Consider the following 15,099-nt stretch of genomic DNA (forward strand, 5'->3'; position numbering starts at 1 on the left):
CAGTCGATTCATGATGTTTAATTGAACAAACGATTCCTGAATAGTGATTTACGATTATTAGGGTTTATGTTCAATTTTCAAATTATATCTTCGTGATTTTGGTGAATATTTGGTTCTTGAAATGTTAGGGGTTTGATTGTATGTGTTCTTAGCTTCGATTTGCACTATAGAACGTTGAATTTCATGTACAAATGAAGAAATTTGAAGTGTGAACGGATTCAATGTCAGTTTTATCGGAGGTCAGGATTACGGGATGATTCTGGTGATTAAACGATTGATTGGAATTGTTAAACTGATTTGGAACTGATTCCAGTTGAAAAATGGACCAAACCATGCCTGTATTAGCCAGAATAGGGTGGCCGAAAAAAATTTCCGGTGACCGGAATGTCACCGGATTCTGGGTTTTGGTGACCCATTTACCCGAATTCAAACCCGGATTAAAACCCGGTTTTGATCTGTTTTTGTCAGAAATCATTTTCTGACAAATGTTTCTGAGAATTTTTTTTTATTAATTATAAAATCAGTTTTATTAATTTTATAAATTGATTAATTAATTATGTAATTAATTGATTTATATTATAAATAATTCTGAAATATTTTCTAAAAATCAGATTTTATTATTTTCTTAATTATTTAGTATTTATTTATTATTTAAAAATGATTAAATATTTTGATAATTAATCAAATAATTTTTAATAAATCATACTAAATTCATTTTAATTCCAAAAGTTATCCAAAAATTATAGAAAAATCATATTTAATTCTAATTTTTCTCAAATAATTATTTAAAATATTTTTAGGGTTAAATAATTAGTGATAATTATTTATATTGAATAATAAATTGATTTATTTGTGTTTAATTGATAATAATTAGACCGTTTATCCGATTCGAGCAAAACGAAAGCTCTTTGACTCAGAATAATGAATTATTTTCATTAAAAATAATATTAAAACCTAATTTCTTCTAGAAACTAGCTGACCTTTGATATTTATTTGATTAAAAGCCGAATCACGTGTAGAGACGAGTCCGATAAATCCCGAAAAATAAGAAACGAGTTAGATAATGATCAGTTAAGCGAACAACGAGTCAATTTTGATTCTAAAAATTATTTTAAACCTAAAAATGATTATGTGACTTATGTGCTTATGTGTATTATGTGGTTAATCGAGTCTTGCTTGTTAATAAATAATATACAAGTCAATAATACGCGTATGGGTAGACAATAGGAACTACGTGAAGTCGACTTGAGACGCGATTGAGATACGAGATGACTAAATCAGTTTATTTCTTTGATAGAAGCTAGGCCAACAAGGCGGATTGAGCCGGTAATAGACGAAGGTGAAATATTTGGAGTAAATCGCGTGGAAGGTAAGTTTTTCCCCTATTCTAATTTCAGAATAGTGACGTTTCTTCAGATTCTTATCACGCTTGCACTCTTTTGATTCTTGTTCATATATACTGATACACAATTGTTATGCTCTTGTTCATATTTCATTTCGATTCTTGATTTCTCCTTTTTTTTTGAATTCTCTATTCATATTCCAATAGCTACACATACACATTGATATATTCTGGTGATTAGAATATATTAAAGCATACCAATTCTTCTGGTTGTTACTTCATGAAATGGATAATGACGTTTGGGATTAACTTTTACTTGATCCTAAGGACCGGGAAATAACCGAATTCTTGATATGGGCCATAGAGCCTGGGTACCGACTGGATCTATATAGTAAGATATAGATCTGCACTGTATCATAGCTGATCAGCAGGGTAAAGGTGCAAACTTGTGTCTAGTTTAGTTCATTTATATTCTCCAGTAATGGCCTTCTTTCTATTCTCGCGGGATTATATCTTTGCAGATGTACCCAGATTACCGATTCATTTAAATTGCTTTAACACTGTTTACATTTTACGGACTTGTTGAGCAATTGTTGGCTCACCCCTTTTTGTTATTATTCACCTTATTGTTTTCAATTAAGAAGTAATATGAAACCTATCAGGACTCGAGTAGTAAATAAGCGGGTCAAGCCGCGGGACCCTCTTATACCCAAGGTGTTGATTCCAATCCAGGAAGAAAGATTTGAGTTGCCCGCACAGGTGGAGTGTAGATAGTTAGTGTGTGTGTGTTGAATAAAGATGAACTTAGTTTAAAATTGGTTAGACGATGGTTTGTAATAAAGAGAGTTTGTAAGATTTTAAATTTTGATTTATAATAAAGTATTTAGTGGTTCTTGTTTTCATACTTCAACCTAAAAAGATACCGGTTAGTGTTAAAGGGGTTTAGATATATTTCATTATTATTGTTATTTAGGTTTTACAGGTTTGGAGATTAGCTAGTAACCCTCAGACTTATACCCCGGGTCTAGAGGGCGTTACAGGTTTGGTATCCGAGCTGTAGGTTTGGTCCCTGAAAACAAGAACATTAGGAATAAGATAAGATAGGGAGATCACATAGGATAGGAATAGTCAAATAGGAAGAGTAGTGTCAGGATTTTGATAAGATTAGAATAGGAAAGTATAAGTTCTAGGATTATTCAGTGACCTTTCTTCTTTCTTTGGTATATTATCAGATGGCGTCGTCAGGTTATTCAGGTTCATCTGAGAGGACAGTCACAGGACCAGTCGCACCAGTCATTCCACCAGTGTCTGAGTACATGTTTCCACCACCTTCACCATTGCCCCATGAGCCAGCACCACCAATGCCAGAGCTGATTCATGATCCGGTAGAGATGTTTGATCCAGCAGAGTTCTTTGAGCCAATGCTTCCACCTCCACTTCCAGTAGAGCATCAGTTTATTCCAGAGGTTGAGCCAGAGTTTCCACCACCACCAGTGGTACCTCATATTCAGGTGCATACCCCAGAGCCAAAAGTATTTCAGATGGTTCCGATTAAGGGTATGGGTGAGCATGATGTAGAGTTACAGTTGGGATTACCACAGCAGGGTACCGTGGGGATGCAGAGAGTCCCATCACAGGAGTCTGTAGGACATATTGCACAGCCATATATTGTATCGTATCATGATTACAGTGTTGTGAGAGAGGATGCTGAGTATTGGAGAGCTCTGTGTAGGGAGATTATGCATTTGTTTGATCAGAGAGACCGAGGACCATTTGTCGCACTTCAGCCGGATTATATGATGAGACAGAGGCTACAGTCCACAATGATGAGCGCTACTTTTAAGTTAGATGCTTTGACACATGTCGGGCCGCCTTCTTATACAGAGTTTCATAGAGTTCTTCGTTTGGCACAGACAGTTGTTCAAATACTCCGGGATGAGCTGAGGCGTATTTCGCCAGGATTTTGAGATCTGACCGCAGGAGACCAGATGTGTAGTATACGTGACTGATGTAGATAGATGCAGCTAGTATAGTATGGATTGTGATGTATGTGTGTAGTATTTAGCTTGACTTGTAGTAGCAGCAACCAGGAAAGTTTTGAGAGAGACTTTTTGTACCAAGCATCCACACCTAAGGCTGGTGTTATATATAAAATGAACTTTTTCAAATTTTCCTTTATTTAGATTTCAGTCTTTACAGTTTTACGACATTTACACTTACTTTATTATTTTACAGTTTTCCATACTTAAAAAAATTATTTCGGTTAATTATTTAAATTTCCTGTTTTATATTAAGCAAATTCTTTTCTTCCGTAAATCATTATTTAAATTTTTGGTAATAAAGGATAAATTATTTTCTTATTTACCATCAATTGTTTAATAAACTGTTAAAAAAAGAAATTATTTGTTTTATTATCAGAAAATGGCACCAAAGAGAAAGACTAGAACTGCAACCTCCAACAGCAACTTAGAGGGAGAGACCAATGATACCATGAACCAAATGTTCCATCTAATGCAACAACAGATGGTAATGATGCAGCAGTAGATGCAGCAACAACAGCAACAGATTCAGCAATAAATGTTACAATAACCGCCTTGTCCTAAACCTCAGATACCACCAGCTATACCTGTTGTTACCTTCAAGCAGTTTCAGTCAGTTAAGCCTCCAGAGTTTGAGGAAACAGTAGATCCTATTAAGGCTACGACTTGGTTGAAGGAAATTGAGAAAGCATTTGCGCTTGTGAAAGTAGGTGAGGACCAAAATACTGATTTTGCTAGCTACTTTTTGAAGGGAAAAGCAAATTATTGGTGGAAATCTAGGAAAGCTTTAGAAGATGAAGACATTATAGCCTGGGATAGGTTTAAAGAGCTATTTTTAAAGAAACACTTTCCTCGCTATGTGAAGAATCAAATGTAAATTAAATTTCTAGAGCTGAAGCAGAGAAGTATGTCTGTGACAGAATACGAAGCAAAGTTTACTGAGTTGGCTAGGTTTGTTCAAGAATAAGTTAATACTGAGGAGAAACGAGCCCAAAGATTCCAACAGGGATTACGACCGTGGATCTGTGGCCAAGTTGCAATTTTTGAGTTGACAACTTATACTGCCATAGTCCATAAAGCCATGATCATTGAGGGAGAAAGTGAAAGATCCCAAAAGGAAAGAGGGCAGGAAAGTTTCTAGAACCGTTCCAGTAGGAAGCCGGGATTTCAAGCCCGGACAAATATGAATTTTAAAAGGATAGGACAAGGCAACCAGAAAGCAGGTTATCGTTTCCAAGCTCCCAGCCAGCAGGGAATTGTCAGAGTCTCAGTGCCATACTGCAAGACTTGTGGTCAGAAACATACCAGCGTCTGTATCAAGGAAAATGTGACGTGTTTCAAATGCAAGCAGAAAGGGCATTATTCTAACGAATGTCCAGCGGAAAAAACAGAAGTTACTTGTTTCCATTGGGGAAAGAAAGGAAACATCGCTAGGAATTGCAAAGGACCAGCAATGGTAGCTAGTATTCCTAAAGTGTTGGCATTAGCTCCTCCACCACAGCCTAATCAGCCCAGAGCAAGGACTTTTAACATGACAATAAAAGAAGCCGTGCAGAGTCCTAGTGTGATTGCAGGTACGCTTTCAGTAAATTCAAAAGTACTAATTGATTCTTGAGCTACATGATTTTCTATTTCTGAAGAATTCCTTGATAAGATATATTGTGAAACTGAATGGTTGGGCGAGACGTTAATTATAAAATTAGAGAATGACGACCAAGTTCCAGTAGATCGAGTATGTCCTGCGTGCGATATTGAAATAGTCGGACATCATTTCTCCGTAGTCCTGATTCCTTTTAAGTTAGGAGAGTTTGACGTTATTATAGGAATGGACTAGTTAGCTTATCATAATGCTCAGATCGATTGTGCGAACAAAAAGTGAAATTGTGAACTGCGGAAAATGCAACAGTAATGTTCAGAGGCGAAAAACAGCAAAAGAAATTTCTGACAATAATGCAGACCAAACGATTGCTTCGATAAGGATGTTAGATGTATATAGCCTACGTATTAGATACAGAAAAGGAAAGTCTCAGGATAGAATATATTCCAGTTGTATGTGAATTTCCTGATGTCTTTTCAGACGAGCTTCCAGGGTTACCGCCGGACCGAGAAATTGAGTTTATGATTGATTTAATGCCAGGTACAAAACCAGTTCTGAAAGCTTCATATAGAATGCCACCAGTCGAGATGAAAAAAATTATCGACGCAATTGCAATATCTACTAGACAGGGGAATCATAAGACCCAGTGTATCCCCATGGGGTGCACCGGTATTGTTCGTAAAGAAAAAAGGCGGTAGCATGCGACTATGCATTGACTATCGGGAATTTAATAAGCTGACTATCAAGAATAAATATCCTCTACCAAGAATCAATGATTTGTTTGATTAGCTAAAAGGAGCCGCATGGTCTTCTAAGATAGATCTGAGATCAAGTTATCATCAATTGAAGATAAAAGCTGAAGATATTTCCAAGACTACTTTTCGTACCAAATACGGACATTATGAGTTTCTCGTAATGGCATTCGGTTTGACCAACACACCAGCAGCATTCATGGACTTGATGAACAGGGTATTCAAGAGGTACTTAGATAAGTTTATGATTGTATTTATTGATGACATCTTGATTTATTGGAAGACTGAAGAAGAACATGCCGAGCATTTGAGGATCGCTTTGGAAATTCTAAGAAAGGAGCAGATGTACGCGAAGTTCTCGAAATGCGAATTTTGGTTGAAGGAAGTACAATTTTTAGGGCATATCATTGGCATGGAAGGTATTCAAGTTGACCCAGCGAAGATTGAATCTGTGTTAAACTGGGAAAGGCCGAAGACACCAACAGAAGTTCGAAGTTTCTTGGGATTGGCAGGATACTATAGAAGGTTTGTCAAGGATTTTGCGAAGATAGCAATGCCACTGGCCAAGTTGACTCGAAAAAAGTGAAAAGTTCGTATGGCACGACAAATGTGAGGAAAGTTTTCAAGAACTGAAGAATCGGTTAGTAACCGCACCGGTACTTGTATTGCCAGATGAGCATGGAGATTTTGTCATTTACAGTGACGCTTCATACCGCGGACTAGGATGTGTACTGATGCAACATGGGAATGTAATTGCATATGCCTCAAGATAATTAAAACCTCATTAACAGAAATATCCTACACATGATCTGGAATTAGCAACGATCGTATTTGCATTGAAACTACAGAGACACTAACTTTACGGTGAAAAATGGAAAATCTACACGGATCATAAAAGTTTACATCTTTACATAGAAGGAACTTAACGTGAGGCAACGACGATGGTTAGAACTGATTAAAGATTATGATGTTACGATTAGCTATCATCCAGGAAAAGCGAACGTTGTGGCAGATGCACTAAGCCGAAAAGAAAGATTATAGTTTTCAACTTCATCTGAAGAATTAGCCACGAAATTTGACAAGTTGGAAATTGAGATTCATGTTTCCAATGAATCTACTGAATCCATTTACGCGATGACTTTTCAACCAGAATTATTGGAAAAGATTCGACGATGTCAAGAAGAAGTGATGGGTCAAGATAACAACTTAACGGGAGAAGAAATCACAACCCAGAAGGATAACGAAGGAATTCTACGCTTTGCATCAAGAGTCTGGATCCCTAATGTGGCCGAGCTGAAGGAAGAGATATTACGAGATGCGCACAGTTCGAAATATTCCATACATCCGGCAAGTACAAAAATGTACCGCGATCTGAAAAAAAACTTTTGGTGGCCAAATATGAAGAAGGAGATAGCAGAATGGGTAAGTAAATATTACACATGCCAACGAGTTAAAGTGGAACATCAACGTCCCAGTGGATTACTGCAACCATGGGATCTTCCAGAATGGAAATGGGAACATTTAGCAATGGATTTTATGGTAGGACTTCCAAGGACCAAAGCAAATCATGACGCAATATGGATAATCATTGTCAGACTAACAAAGTCGGCATATTTTCTACCAATTAATGAAAGATTTTCACTCGATAAGTTAGTACACTTATATCTTAAGGAAATTGTGATGCGACACGGAGTTCCAATATCTATAGTGTCTGATCGAGATCCCTGATTTAATTCAAGATTTTGGAGACAATTTAAAGAGTGTCTTGGAACCAAATTAAATAAGAGTACCGCTTATCATCCACAAACTGATGGGCAAAGTGAAAGAACTATCCAGACAATCGAAGACATGTTACGAGTTTGTGCGATTGACTTCGAAGGCAGTTGGGATGAGCACTTACCATTAGTCGAATTTTCTTACAATAACACCTATTATGCCAGTATTGGAATGCCGCCTTACGAAGCTTTATATGAAAGAAAATGCAGATCACAAGTGTATTGGGATGAAGTTGGAGAACGCAAGATTTTAGGTCCAGAATTGATTCAACAAACTTAGGAGAAGATAGAGCTTATTCGAAAGTGACTAGATGCAGCGCAGAATCGACAACACAAATATGCAGATCAAGCTAGGAAATATATGGACTACCACGAAGGACAACATATGTTACTCAAAATATCGCCATGGAAAGGATTGACCAGATTTGGAAACAAGGGTAAATTGAAGCCACGATACGTTGGTCCATTTGAAATCTTGAAGAAAGTCGGAAAAGGTCCTTATGAGTTAGCCTTACCCCCTCACATGCAACATATTCACAACGTGTTTCATGTGTCAATGCTTAAGCGATATAATCCTGATTCTAGACATGTAATAGAATATGAACCGGTAGATATCCAACCTGATTTGTCTTTTGTAGAACAGCCGGTAAGAATTCTAGATCGAAAAGAGAGAGTGTTGAGGAATAAGTCTGTATCTTTAGTGCGAGTTTTGTGGAGAAATCCTATGGTTGAAGAATCAACCTGGGAACTTGAGAGTGAAATGTTAGAAAAGTATCCCCATTTGTTTTCTTAGCGAGATTCTGAGGACAGAATCCTATTAAGGGGGAAGGATGTAACGTCTGGGAAAATTTCGCTTGTATTATATCATATTTATAATAAATTATGTGTGTCAATGTGTCATTTATGTGTAAATAGTAGTAAAACCCTAACTGCTACGTGTTACGTGCATTTTGTATTACCCGAGTATTTTCAGGGTATTTTTCAGATATTTTATTTTGCATTTATAGCTTTCATATCAAAAGTTATACGACCTGAATCATGATTTTATAGCTAATATTTTAAATAAAATAATGGGCATTATTTTTCATCAAACGGCTTGTACCATCGTGTTATTCTGAATATCTATTTTTTTTATAAATTTTCTCGTTTTGCGAAAAATGACTTTTCTGGGCCCCGTTGGATGTTAAAAACCCCCACAAAAATCACATTTTTATTTTAATAAAATTATAGGACTTTCATTTATACCATTTCTTTGTATTCTGCATTATTCACAATTTTTGAAAAATTTTGGCATATATATTGTATATATAAAATATTATAAATTAAATTTTAATACTCAAAAATTATAAAATTTGGGGCCAATTAATTTTAAAAGATGTAGAATTAGGGCCTTAATTTTAATTAGGCGTATTAATTTTACTACTATAAATAGCCTAATTATTATTAATTAATTAATTAAAAATCAGAAAAATCACAAAATTCTCTGCAAATCGGGTCGGGAAGAACAATTTCGGGTCAAGAATTCAAGCCGTGATTTCTAACTGATTACTGCATCAAATCAAGTGATTCGAGTATCCAAATCGAAGGTTTTGATCTGTTCTTTTGGTTTTTGATATCAATTTCATGTTTTAATGCATCATTTTTTATTTTTTATTTCTAGGGTTTTTGTTCGAATTAGGGCTTTTTGATTCTAGGGTTATTATGATGTTTTGATGATTGATATAGCTTCCTGATGTGATTTACAGTCGATTCATGGTGTTTAATTGAACAAACGATTCCTGAATAGTGATTTACGATTATTAGGGTTTATGTTCAATTTTCAAATTATACCTTCGTGATTTTGGTGAATATTTGGTTCTTGAAATGTTAGGGGTTTGATTGTATGTGTTCTTAGCTTCAATTTGCACTATAAAACATTGAATTTCATGTACAAATGAAGAAATTCGAAGTTTGGCCGGATTTAATGTCGGTTTGATCGGAGGTCAGGATTACGGGATGATTCCGGTGGTTAAACGATTGATTGGAGTTGTTAAACTAATTTGGAACTAATTCAGTTGAAAAACGGACCAAACCATGCATGTATTAGCCTGAATAGGGTGGCCGGAAAATTTTCCCGGCGACCGGAATGTCATCAGATTCGGGCTTCTTGGTGACCCGTTTACCCGAATTCAAACCCGGATTAAAACCCAGTTTTGATCTATTTTTGTCAGAATTCATTTTCTGATGGATGTTTCTGAGAAAATAATTTTTTATTTTATTTTTATTAATTATGAAATCGGTTTTATTTACTTTATAAATTGATTATTTATTTATTTAATTAATTGATTTATATTATAAATAATTCTGAAATATTTTCTAAAAATCAGATTAAATTATTTTCTTAAATATTTATTTTTTTTCTTATTTTTTAATTATTTAAAAATAGTTAATTATTTTGATAATTAATCAAATAATCTACAATAAATCATAATAAATTCATTTTAATTCCAAAAATTATAGAAAAAATCATTTTTAATTTTGATTTTTCTCAAATAATTATTTAAAAAAATATTTTTAGGGTTTAATATATAGTAATACTTATTTATATTGAATAATAAATAGATTTATCTGTGTTTAATTGATATTAATTAGACCGTTTATCCGATTCGAGCGAAACGAAAGCCCTTTGATTGAGAAAAATGAATTATTTTTATTAAAAATAATATTAAAACCTAATTTCTTCTAGAAACTAGCCGGCCTTTGATATTTATTTGATTATAAGCTGAATCGCGTGTAGAGACGAGTCCGATAAATCCCGGAAAATAGGAAACGAGTCAGATAATTATCAGTTAAGCGAATAGCGATTGAATTTTGATTTTAAAAATTATTTTAAACCTAAAAATGATTATGTGGCTTATGTGCTTATGTGTATTATGTGGTTAATCGATTCTTTCTTGTCAATAAATAATATATAAGTCAATAATACGCATATGGGTAGACAATAGGAGCTACGTGAAGTCCGCTTGAGACGCGATTGAGATATTAGATGACTAAATCAGTCTATTTCTTTGATAGAAGTCAGGCCAGCGAGGCAGACTGAGCCGATGATAGACGAAGGTGAAATATTTGGAGTAAATCGTGTGGAAGACAAGTTTTTCCCCTACTCTAATTTCAGAATAGTGATGTTTCTTCATATTCTTATCACGCTTGTACTCTTTTGATTTTTGTTCATATACACTGATACACAATTGCTATGCTCTTGTTCATAATTTATTTCGATTCTTGATTTCTCCCTTCCTTTGAATTCTCTATTCATATTCCAATAGCTACACATACACATTGGTATATTCTGGTGATTTTAATATATCAAAGCATACCGGTTATTCCGATTGCTACTCCATGGACTGGATAATGACATTTGGGATTATGTTTTACTTGATCCTAAGGACCGGGATATAACCGGATCCTTGATATGGGCCGTAGAGCCTGGGTACCCGACTGGATCTATATAGTGAGATATAGATCTACAATGTATCCTGGTTGATCAGCAGGGTATAGGTGCGAACTTGTGTCCAGTTTAGTTCATTTGTATTCACCAATAATGGCCTTCATTCTATTCACGCGGGATTATATCTTTGCAGTTGTACCCAGATTACTGATTCATTTAAATTGCTTTAACACTGTTTATATTTTGCGGACTTGTTGTGCAATTGTTGGCTCACCCCTTTTTGTTGTTATTCAGCTTATTGTTTTCAGTTAAGAAGGAATATGAAACCTATCAAGACTCGAGTAGTAAAGAAGTGGGTCAAGCCGTGGGACCCTCTCATACCCAAAATGTTGATTCCAATCCAGGAAGAAAGCTTTGAGTTACCCAAACACGTGGAGTGTAGATAGTTAGTGTGTGTGTGTTGAATAAAGATGAACTTAGTTTAAAATTGGTTTGACAATGGTTTGTAATAAAGAGAGTTTGTAAGATTTTAAATTTTGGTTTGTAATAAAGTAGTTAGTGGTTCTTATTTTCATACTTCAACCTAAAAAGATCATGGTTAGTGTTAAAGGGGTTTAGATATATTTCATTATTATTGTTATTCAGGTTTTAACGGTTTGGAGATTAGCTAGTAACCCCTAGACTTATAACCCGGGTTTGGAGGGCGTTACAACTTAAGTTGGTGTTTTGGACCCAAGTATTTGGTATTTTTTTATGTGTTTTGTGTTTAGTTGTTTCAGCGCACTAGTCAGGAGGAGGAAAAGAGCTTTACAACGATTTTATGCTAATAAGAGATCAGAGAATGGAGTTGCGGAAGTTTGTGAGAAGATCAGACTACAAAATAAGAAAATGTAGAAAATTCCAGAAGGACAGAGCGCCCGTGATAAGTGGATTTTATATTTACTTGAAACGCTTCATTACAAGCTTAAGTTGGTATTTTGGACTCAAGTTGTTGGTATTTTTTATGTGTTTTTGCGTTATTGCATTTCAGGCATCAAATTAAAGGAAGAAAGAAGCTTTTCAAAGAATTATACTTAAAAAAGATCATAATTAGAAGCCTAGGCCATTCTTAAGTTGTAAATAATATCGTTAGCTTCGCGTGGGCAGTTAAATCGCCTAATTATGACGAGCAGAACTCAAGATATGGCCAAAAGAAGAAATGTCAGAATTTTTCCAGTAGGTCGGCGCGGCCGCGCCAGACCCAGCGCGCTCGCGCCGCTGAAAACACTATTTCAGCGCGGCCGCGCTAAAAAACAGCGCGCCCGCGCCTGATTTCTGCCCCAGAATCCTGATTTTAGTCGAAATTGAAGATTTTTAGAGTCCTGGTCATCCTGGAGCCTATATATACCAATAAAAAGACATTTTTAACAACAAGGAGACTTGGGAGAGCAATAAGAAGACCTAGAGAGCACGAGAAAGCTACTGAGAAGAAAACTTTTGTTTTCTTTAATATATTTGATACTTGGATGCTTGTTTTCGATTTGTCGTTGAACCCTAGTACTCTTGTATTGTTTAATATCATGCTTTCATTGGAACCCATGGTGATGATGAGTTCGAATATGAACTAATTATTATCGTGGGGTTCTAACGAATTTACTTATGGATTTCTATAGTTAATTTGTTTCAATATCTTGGTGTGTGGTGATTGATTGATATCCTAGTATTGGTTGTGCTTATTCGTCTTATGTGCGCAGCTAATATATAAGATAGCGTGTTAATCTCTATTGAAGCGACAATGAATATAGAGCTTTAGAACTTGTCATGCTAGCATAGGTTCATGTGTTATTGGTATGCATGATTCGTAGGTAATTTTAACCATCTTACTTGGCCTATGTAATCACGATAGATAACTTGCGCATTAAACCGTTATGTTTTCAATTCTTATAGACATATAAGGACTAAGCATAATTGGTGTCTATTCAACTTTTATCTCTTTTGTGGATGTCTGGTAGTAGGGTAATCGTACAATGAAAGTTGGCGTTTACTAGTTTCGTGTTATCTGATTAGTGTCATCACCATTACATGCTAAGATTAAGAATGAAAAGGCTATTGAATGAAGTATTTAATGAAGTTAGAATCCCATGTTTGTCTCATATAAGTAACTCAACCTCAATTCTCTTAATTATTGCTATTTAGTATAACCTCTTAGTTTAATCCAACCCCAATTTGTTATTTATCTTAGCATTGAGCGATAACCATACATTGCTGCATAGGTGCATAAATTAAACTTAACTTAAACTAGTCTCTATGGGAACGAATCTGGTTTATATCAAATATTACTTGCGAACGCGTATACTTGCGTGTATTAATAGCGCGTGTTAACGTCCTAACAAGTTTTTGGCGCCGCTGCTGGGGACTCGGTGTTGTTAATTTTTAGTTTATGTGCTCGTCATCAGTGGTCATTAAAGTTCACTGACTCAGATTCTTTTACTTTCCCGGTTTATTTATTTATGTTTCAGGTACTCATTACAATGGGAGATCCAGAAGCACGAACAAAAGCCTTGATGGATTTTTCTCAACCCAAGATCAATGACATTCAATCTAGCATTTTCAGGTCAGCTATCACAGCTAATACCTTTGAGATCAAGCCTGGCATAATTTAATGGGTGCAAAATTCAATCTAGTTTGGGGGTTCTCCAACGGAAGATCCCAATATACACATTAGGGATTTCATTGAGATATGCGACACCTTCAAGTTCAACGGTGTTTTTGAAGATGCTGTGAAGATGAGACAATTCCCATTCTCTCTGAGGGACAAGGCTAAGAGCTGGTTACACTCTCTACCAGCTGGTTCGATTACTACTTGGGAAGATCTTGCTCAAAAGTTTCTCACTGAATTCTTGCATATGGCAAAGACAACTGCAATTAGGAATGCTCTTACTCAATTTGCGCAGCAATCAGGAGAATCTTTATATGAAGCTTGAGAGCGCTAAAAGCAGATGCTTAGGAAGTTTCCTCATCATGGAATGCTTGATTGGATGATCATCAATTGTTTTTATAATGGTTTGGGAGCACAGTCCAGACCCATGCTCGATACAGCATCATATGGAGCCTTATGGGCTAAGAGCTACGATGAAGCTTATGATCTAATTGAACTGATGGCTGCTAATGATATCAGTATCCAACTCAGAGATTGCCACAGGGCAAGGTAGCAAGAGTTCTTCAAGTGGATATAGCTATGGCTATCACTGCTTAACTAAAGGAGTTGTCTATGAAGATCGATTCTCTGGCTAACTATGGTGTTAATCAGATAACCAATATTTGTGAGCTATGTGCAGGTTCGCATGTGACGGAGCAATGCGCTATATCTAGTGAATCATCTCAGTTTGTGAGCAATTTTCAGGGATCGCAGCAACCAGTTGCAGACATTTATCATCCTGACAACCGGAATCATCGTAACCTCAGATGGCGCAACAATCAGAATGCGATGCAACAGTCGTTCCAGCAGTTTGGAAACGAGCAATTCAATCTTTTTGGTTTTTAGCAACAATTTGTACCAAGAAAACAACTCCAACTTCAACAATAAACTCATGGAGGTGTAGGTCAATATTCGAATGAAAATTTTGAATTAGAGAAGTTGAGGCTTATGTGCAAAAACCAGGCTCTTATATGCCAAAGCTAGGCTATTTCTATCAAGACTCTGGAGGACCAAATAGGGCAAATTGCTAACGATTATTGAATCGACCACCAGGAATGCTTCCTAGTGATACAGAAGCTAATCCAGGAAAAAGGGAAGTTGAAGAACAGGTGAACGCCATCACCTTGAGGTCTGGAAAGGTCGCAAGCCTCAAAATTCAGCAAGACGAAGAGCCTGAAAAATCTCAAGTTTCAGAAAATGAAGTTGTGGCTGAAGAAGAAGTGTTGAAGGATGCCGAGGTGGAACCAAGGAAGAACACTGTGGAACACACTCCTCCTGAGGGTAATACAGGGGAGAAGCAGGTATATCCTCCACCTTCTTTTCCTAAGAGGCTATAGAAGCAGAAGTTGGATAAGCAATTTGCTAAGTTTTTGGAGGTGTCAAAGAAACTTCATATCAACATACCTTTCGCTGAAGCTCTTGAACAGATGTCTGAAGGAATTTACGGATGAGCGGAAGCGTGAAATAACAATTATTCCGTAAAAAACATA

General features: G+C 35.9%; 1 non-coding gene across 1 annotated transcript; it reads right to left on the reverse strand.

Moving 5' to 3' along the window:
* Positions 1–13,832: 13,832 nt before the first annotated feature.
* On the reverse strand, positions 13,833–13,939 carry LOC141709769 (small nucleolar RNA R71). Its single transcript, XR_012570330.1, has one exon. It is a non-coding gene; the product is annotated as a small nucleolar RNA R71 (small nucleolar RNA).
* Positions 13,940–15,099: the final 1,160 nt, after the last annotated feature.

Source organism: Apium graveolens, chromosome 2 (assembly GCF_009905375.1).
Source record: "Apium graveolens cultivar Ventura chromosome 2, ASM990537v1, whole genome shotgun sequence".
Classification (NCBI taxonomy): domain Eukaryota; kingdom Viridiplantae; phylum Streptophyta; class Magnoliopsida; order Apiales; family Apiaceae; genus Apium; species Apium graveolens.